The following is an 8,076-nucleotide window of genomic DNA, read 5'->3' as shown; positions in this document are numbered from 1 at the left end:
TATATATATTTTGGCTGAGGTCATGTTTAGTTGGGTCTCAATCATTTTATATATATATATATATAAATTATTGACTTGTATAATTCAGAGGTGCACAAATATTTTGGCTCCACAATCCCTTTACACTCTTAAAAATTATTGATGACCTCCCAAAGACTTTTTGTCTATATGGGTTATATTAATCAATATTTACCATATTAGAAATTCATACTGATAATCATTTCTAAATATTTACTTTTTCACCTAAAAATAACAACTATACACCCATCATAGGTTTATATAATGCATATTTTATTTTAAAAGTGGCTATATATTCCGAAATAAAAATGTATCATCAGAAGAATGTTATCATTTTACATTTTGGTAAATGTCTTTAATGTCTAGCTTAATGGAAGACAGCTACATTCTTCTATCTGCTTCTATATTCCATCAACTGCACTGTCACATACAACTTAGCCTGTAAAGCTCCACTGTATGCTCCTGGGGGGATGACAGTGAAAAATATAAATAGCATCTTATTATTATGAAAATAATTTTAACCCTTTAGGCACCTACAAGGCTCTCAGGGATCTCTAGGGTTTCTCAGACAACAATTTTTAGTTACATGCTAGTGTGTATTTTTCAGAAATAGATCTGGGTTCAGGTATGGCTGAATCCAAGGGTTTAGGAAGTATCATCAAACATCTGTCTGTATCTTTTGGCTCTGCTTTGCTCTGAGCTGGCTTTGTTCCCAGGTTGATTCTCTCCCATCAGCAGCAAACATGGCCATTCACAGCTCAGTCTTACATCTGAGTAAATTAGTAAACCTGTGGTAAATACTACCTCTTTTCTGGGAGTGCCAACCAAAGTCCTAAGGCTGACTCTCATTGGATCACTTGAGTCATGTCCTTATCCTCCAAGCACAATGTCACAATGGACAGGGAATAGGACATGCTAAGCGACCACATCTAGATTGCGTGTTCAACCTTAAGCTGAGGAAATGAGTTCAGTACCCTTTGAACCACATGCACAAAGAGAGATGGCTTTCCAAAAAAAAAAAAAAAAAAGAATTGTCATTATAAAAAGGGAGATGAGCTGGGAGTGGTGGCTCACACCTGTAATCACACAGCACTCTGGAGGCCAAGGTGAGAGGATTGCTTGAGCCCAGGAGTTCAAGATCAGCCTGGGAAAGTGAGACCCTGTCTCTACAAATAAAAAGTTGAAAAATTAGCTAGATGTAGTGGCATGTACATGTAGTCCTAGCTACTGGGAGGCTGACATCTGGGGATTCCTTGAGTCCAGGAGTTCAAGGAGGCTGCATTGAGGGGGTTGTGAATCTGTCACTGCACTGTAGCTTGGGCAACAACCCGGACAACAGAGGGAGAGTCTCAGAAAAAAAAAAAAAGGAGATGAAAATACGTGGTCAATTGCACTATTTGTTTCTAAGATGCTAAGCTACCATAACGAGAAGAAAGGTGTGTGTATTTTCCCTCTTCCCTTTTCTCATTCATTCAGCCCATTTTGAGTACTTGCTCTATACAAGTCCCTGTGCTGGGCACTAATGATAATCAAAAACTGGTACACAGCTGATTCTCATGGAACATTTCCTATGTGCTAGGTCCTTGTTTAGGAGCTCTGCAGGTATTAACTCACTTAATCCTCACAACAACCTCTGAGGAGACACTATTTTAATCCCTAGAGATACAATAATGAATAAGGCAGTGCCTATCTCTGGAGGAGCTGACAGAATTTGGGGAAAGTTATTGATTTCCAAAACAGGTAGAGAAGTCTTACTAGAATGATAAGAACAAAAAGGCTGAGAATACCTGGAGAAAGAAGGAACTAACTCTGACAGAATTTGGGAAGGCTTCATGGTAGAATAAAAAGAATATGCAATAATATTGGGGCTTGAAGATATGTTCTGGAAATGGAGAATTCAGTGTCACTAAAGGGAAATCAAACCAAACTCTTATTTATTTATTTATTTATTTATGTGATAGAGTCTAGCTCCATTTCCCAGGATAGAGTGTAGTGGCATGATCATGGTTCACTGTAGTCTCTACCTCCTAGGCTTAAGCTCTCTTCCTGCCTCAGCCTCCCCAGTAGGTAGGACTACAGGCACATGCCACCTTGCCTGGCTAATTTTTAAATATTTTGTAGAGATGGAGTCTCACCTTCTTGCCCAGGCTGGTCTCAAACTCCTGGCCTCAAGCAATCATCCCACCTCTGCCTAACAAAGTGCTGGGATTACAGGCATGAGCCACCATGCCCATCTTTTTTGTCTTAACCAGGAACCATACCGAACATTTGGCATACATTATCTCAGTTAATTTTCCCCATTTCATATTATTAGCCTATACAGCAGAAAAGTGAAAATTCAAATAGCAGAGCTAATAAGAAAGTGAAACAAAATTGAATCCAGGTCTGTCTGGAAAGTGGAGTATATATGAAGAGAGTATGGGCATCCAAGATGGGAGGAAAGATTGTAAAGAGGCTGAGGAAACATTGTTCCCTTTACACGATTATTGGAGAAAGATGGAGCTTCTATATATACAGCCACAGGATTTGCCAAACCAGAGAGATACAGTTATATATAGTTATATAGCTTGACAAAGGGTTTTTGAAAAGTTTGTGAATTTACTTATACCTTTAGAAGTTCTAAAAATGAATTTCCATTTAGGGAAGCATTTAACACAATGCCGATGTAGAAAAATATAAAATTACATGAAATTCTAACTCTACTGGAAAATCTGGGATTGGCCTAGAGCAAACACATTGGTATGCTAGCTTCCTCTCAATTAAGCCTGGTAAATGTGATTGACTGGGACTCTCTGCTTACAAAAAGATTCTTTCCCCCTTATTCAATTCAGTAAATACATAGACATGGGTAGCACATGGGCGCAGTGATCAACAAGAGTGGTTGCCTCCAGAAATTAAACTGAGAAGTAGTAAAGAAAGAGAATATCTTAAAATTTTTGAACTAAATCCACCTTGAACCTATCATACCTCTCTACTCTTGTCTATAATGATTTGCAAAAAACATATGCTTAATTCTAATCGCAATATGGATCCAGCATAAGAAGCTAAGATATCTTTCCAATGTATTGACCTATTAATAAAGATACTTAATAGACAGCTAAGAAGTAACCACAAATGGCCAAAATAAAGCATTCTTGAGAAAGAATGGTCCAGAGGACAGAGGAATAAGACCCCAAGAGGTGGACTGTTGATTAAATAGTAGGCTAAATTTGGACTTTATCCTAAAAGCAATGGCAAGTCACTGAGCAATTTTAAGAAACATGATGAGTTTTGACCATGGAGATCAAGGGTACCATGAGAGTACATGGTTAACATTTCTAAACCAAGTGAAGAAATCAGGGAAGGCCTCACAGAGCAAGTGACATTGAGGTTGGGAACCAAAGGAAGAGAAGAGCTAATGGATGAAGAAGATGATGATAGTGTCCTAGGCAGAGAAAATGTAAGAATTGTACATTCAAGGAATTGAACAAAGTTCAAAAATGACTGAAGCATGATTGAGGAGATGAGAGAGAGGGATGCGACGAGAGAAGTAAGCAGTGCACAGACCGTACTTCCTGCTGCCTTGAAAGTAGTTTTCAGAGTTTAGACAAAAAGAAAACAACAACAGCAAAACAAACAAACAAAAACAAAAACAAAACAAAAAACCAAAAACCTATGTTTAAAAGAAAGATGATTCTAGCTACAACCTGGGGAAGGGTTGAAAGCCTCTGGATGTGGTCCTTATGACAACACATACATATTTCCATGGAATATCTTATCTCTGCATAAACTTACATAGCTGGAAAAATATTTTTTGCCCACTGATTTTTCTTGGTTGACAAAGTGGAGCGTGGGATTAAAATAACAGGGGTCTCTCAAAGCTTGCACAGAAAGAAACAATATTGTCTGAAGATTTAATTGTATGATCCAGGCAAGCCAGATGAGAGCAGAGATGGAGAAAGTTACCTAAAATTAAAAGGAATCTGGCCAGAATATGTATTTATCTAGATGCAAAAACCTATTTAAAAAGAGAACTGACTGTCCCTGAGACCACAGACAAAGGGAAATAACCAAATGCTGGTGGTGTGATTCTACATACTATCCAGGAGGGAGGGAATCTTGCCCAGCGGACGTTGAATAATATGGCACCATTGCAAAATCATTTCTATAGTGGAGACAAATGCTTCAGACCAATGATCTCAACCCTGATGACCAAGAGAATTACATGTTTTTTTAAGAGAAAACAAATACAAATGCCTTGCCCTAATCTTAGGTCTGAAATGGGTCCCAAGCTTCTGAAAATTTCATAGACTCCAATAGTCCCAGAGACATAGCCAGAGTGGAGAACCACCACTGTGTCAGATAATCTTAGCCTGACATTGGAATAAATTTAATCTCTTTACACAGATTCTATGATCATGCTACAATCTTCTGCTTATAATTTGGTTTCACCTGCAAGTCTTCATAGAGGGAAAGAATGAGCTGATTCCTGCTATACAATTATTCCAGGGCAAATGATAACTACATTTCTTTTTAAAAATTTGATCAACTGATATTGGCAATTTATATAACAATCTTGATATGTCCAGTTAATATAAATCTGACTTTGAGAGAATAATACTTCTCTCTGTGTAATGACAAATCAGGTTTCAGAGGCTATAAGTCTCAAAGCTCAGATTCTGGACCATCTAACTTCACCAAGATAATGTCATCATTTGAAGCTTTGTAGGGGTTAGCTAGCAAGAGTTACTAACTGATTTTTATTAACCTTACACAAATGCTTTATTTCCCCCCAGAAATTATCAATCAACAATATTTTAAATTCAAGCACAAATTGTAGTGGTTTAGAAGTGAGAATTCAGGTACTGGGACATTGAACACATTCTTTAATGAGTCCTCTGGTTATACTTAAACTGTAAGCCCCACTTACCTTAAACATATTGTTTTCATCATCAAGGGAAAGTGTTCCCTGCAGTGTATTAAGCTGCTCTAGGGTGAGAGGGAAAATATTATAATTTAAACATGGAAATGAATGTAAAAGATGCATCATAAACTTCACAAATGCAGCAGCAGGTACTAAAAGAGGTTTTTATTTTATTAAAATATTAAACGACTATTCAATTGAGTAAGCTCAGCTTCAGTGGGTATTGTTCTGACTTTGTAACAGTAGTCACTACCCTTTTTCAAATGTAAATGGGGGGTATCTTTTGTCATCAAGAAAAGTTGCAAGAAACAATGGAGAATGGAAGAAACATCATAAAAGCAAATGGAAGAAAGCACAGAGGTGGATAATTCAGCTGCAACATCCTTGAAAACATGCCAAAAATCTTTATCTACTGAGGGAGCTGCAGTGGGGAATGAGAAATCTCTTATCCCAGAAAGGAAGGCTTCTTGTTTTCCTGCAGAGCTGGCAATGGGCCAGAGTAGCCATCCAGAGGAAGAATAGAGTTTGCTAGAAGGAGGCCCGGGTGAAAGCAAAGAAACTTGTGAGTGAAAGGGAAGAAAACAATCACTTGCTGTTTTCTACCGCCTTCTAAGGAAGGACAGTGCTAGATGCAGGCTGGATACCTGCAGGTCCTTAGGACTTCCATAGGAGACACCCCCAGAAGATAAAAGAAAAGCTGACACCTCTGTAATGGCTCAGACAGCAAAAAGAAGCTTGATCTCTTAACATTCCAGCTATGTGTGCACCCTTACCACATAGTCCAGGTCTAAGCCTAAAAGAATGATCACCCCACAACACCAAATTGTATGAGACCTCCATTTAACGTGATGTTAGAAATATAGAAATAAAGTAAGGGAGAGGACACAGCATTTTTTTTTTCTCAAAATGCATCTCTCTGGGCTTGCAATATGGCTAGCGAATGAGTGGTCATGCACACAGATCTGGGAATTAGACAGCCCTGATTGTGAACACCAGGTCTGCTGCTTACTGGTTGTATGATCTTGTACACATTACTTAACCTCTCCGGGTTTCCTTTGCCTCATCTATTAAATCAGAAAATAGTATCTTTTCCACTGGGTAGTTATAAAAGTTAAATAAGGTGCCTGATACAGGGTTTGGCATAGAGCATCCTAACCAAGAATGAAATGACAGTAGGGCAGGAGAATATTTTGAACTGTGATCCACTCTCTTCCCCACTCCACCTCCACCACTTTCACCTCAACTCCCCATTTCATTTCTTCACATAGACGCTGTGACCCTTTCCTCAGCCCTGGCAGCTGCAGTAAATTCCCCCTTTGCCTTAGAGAAAGTTGTAAGTATGGAACCAAGGAAGAAAGTAACTGATTGGCTCTTGAGTTTCAAGAACCGTGATCTAAGTGTTACTCAACAAAATATTTACAAGAATAAATGATTAAGTTTTATTTTCTTTTTCCACACCAAGTAAAGATTCCAGGACTGAGAAGAGAGGATGACTGTTGAGACAGACAGGATTCGAACAGAATAGGGAGAGACGGCTGAAGTTGGCCAAAGTACCATTTGTTGTCAGCCCAAAGAAGTCACCAACAGAGAACTGGCTCAGTGCCCACATATAGTTCCCTTTCCATTCCTGGACCCCTGTGCATCACCTGACTTGAGCAGCTATATTAGGTTTCTTCTCATCAGCTAGTGAGGTCCACCCAATGACAGCAGCTGACATGTCATCCAAGGATCGCCCAATGATTGTCTGAAAGTGATCCCCATTTGTTCCCTCAAGACTTTGTTCCGAACTATCCAACCCACTCTGCAATTCCCCTCAGTGACCAGAACACTCATTGGTCCAGTCAATTTAGATGGGTGATAGTGGTTCAAATGGAAGTCCTTCATGTCTAGCCAATGTGTTATTTGGTGGAGCCAAATGGAAAACTAGTACTGAACGAGGATAGTGTGGCACTCCTGCGCTTCCTATGTTATAACAAGTATTGTCATCGTAATTTATACCCATAAAATCCCCAGACAAATTCTGACCATCCTCTATTATGAATTTAATCTCAAGAAGCAAAATAAATCTACTCAGTATTATATGATTATAGGAAAAACCCACTAGCTAATAAATAAATAAATAAATAAATAAATAGTGTATCTTCTGACTCCTTGAGCCATACAGCTGGAAATAAAAAGGCCCATTTCCACAGCAGCAAAATAACCAATTACTGTCCTAAGCCATGCCTAAAATGTCAATGAGTCTTTAAAGGATCCTGAAGCTGACCTTTGCCCCTCTACTTAGCAAGGGTCCTACAATGGCTTCTTCACGGTTCAAAGTGGCTGGAGAACTGTCCATAGATTAAGAAAGGAAAATCCACCCAGGCATGGTGGCTCACGCCTGTAATCCCAATACTTTAGGTGGCCCAGGTAGGCAGATCACCTGAGGTCAGGAGTTCAAAACTAGCCTGGCCAATATGGTGAAACCCTGTCTCTACAAAAAATACAAAAATTAGCTGGGCATGGTGGCATGCACCTGTAGTCCCAGCTACTTGGGAGGCTGAAGCACGAGAATCACTTGAACCCAGGAGGCAGAGGTTTCAGTGAGCCAAGATCATGCCACTGCACTACAGCCTGGATGACAGAGCAAGAACCTGTCTCAAAAAAAAGAAAGAAAAGAAAAGAAAAAGAAAAAGGGAAAATCCATTATCACTAAATCAGCTTTAAAAAGTTATGCAGAGCCAAGTGCAGTGGCTCACACCTGTAATCTCAGCACTTTGGGAGGCTGAGGTGATCAGATCACCTGAGGTCAGGAGTTTTAGACTAGCTCAGCCAACATGGCAAAACCCCATCTCTACTAAAAATACAAAAATTAGCTGGGCTTGGTGGCACACGACTGTAATCCCAGCTACTTAGGAGTCTGAGGCATGAGAATCACTTAAACCCAGGAGGCAGAATTTGCAGTGAGTCGAGATCATGCCACTTTACTCCAGCCTGGGCAACAGAGCCAGACCTTGTCAAAAAAAAAAAAAAGGCAAAAGAAGAGGGTCAAGGAGGGCTCAAGATTTTTCTATGGGGAAATGGAAAATAATTTTCAAAATTTCCAACTTGCCCCTGATAATTCAGGTAGACTGTGATGCTCCTGGGTTTTTGCTACACATGAAACCCTGGACACA

The sequence above is a fragment of the Mandrillus leucophaeus genome, unplaced genomic scaffold (genome assembly GCF_000951045.1).
Source record: "Mandrillus leucophaeus isolate KB7577 unplaced genomic scaffold, Mleu.le_1.0 Scaffold700, whole genome shotgun sequence".
Taxonomy (NCBI): Eukaryota; Metazoa; Chordata; class Mammalia; order Primates; family Cercopithecidae; genus Mandrillus; species Mandrillus leucophaeus.
This window is presented reverse-complemented; position numbering follows the sequence as displayed.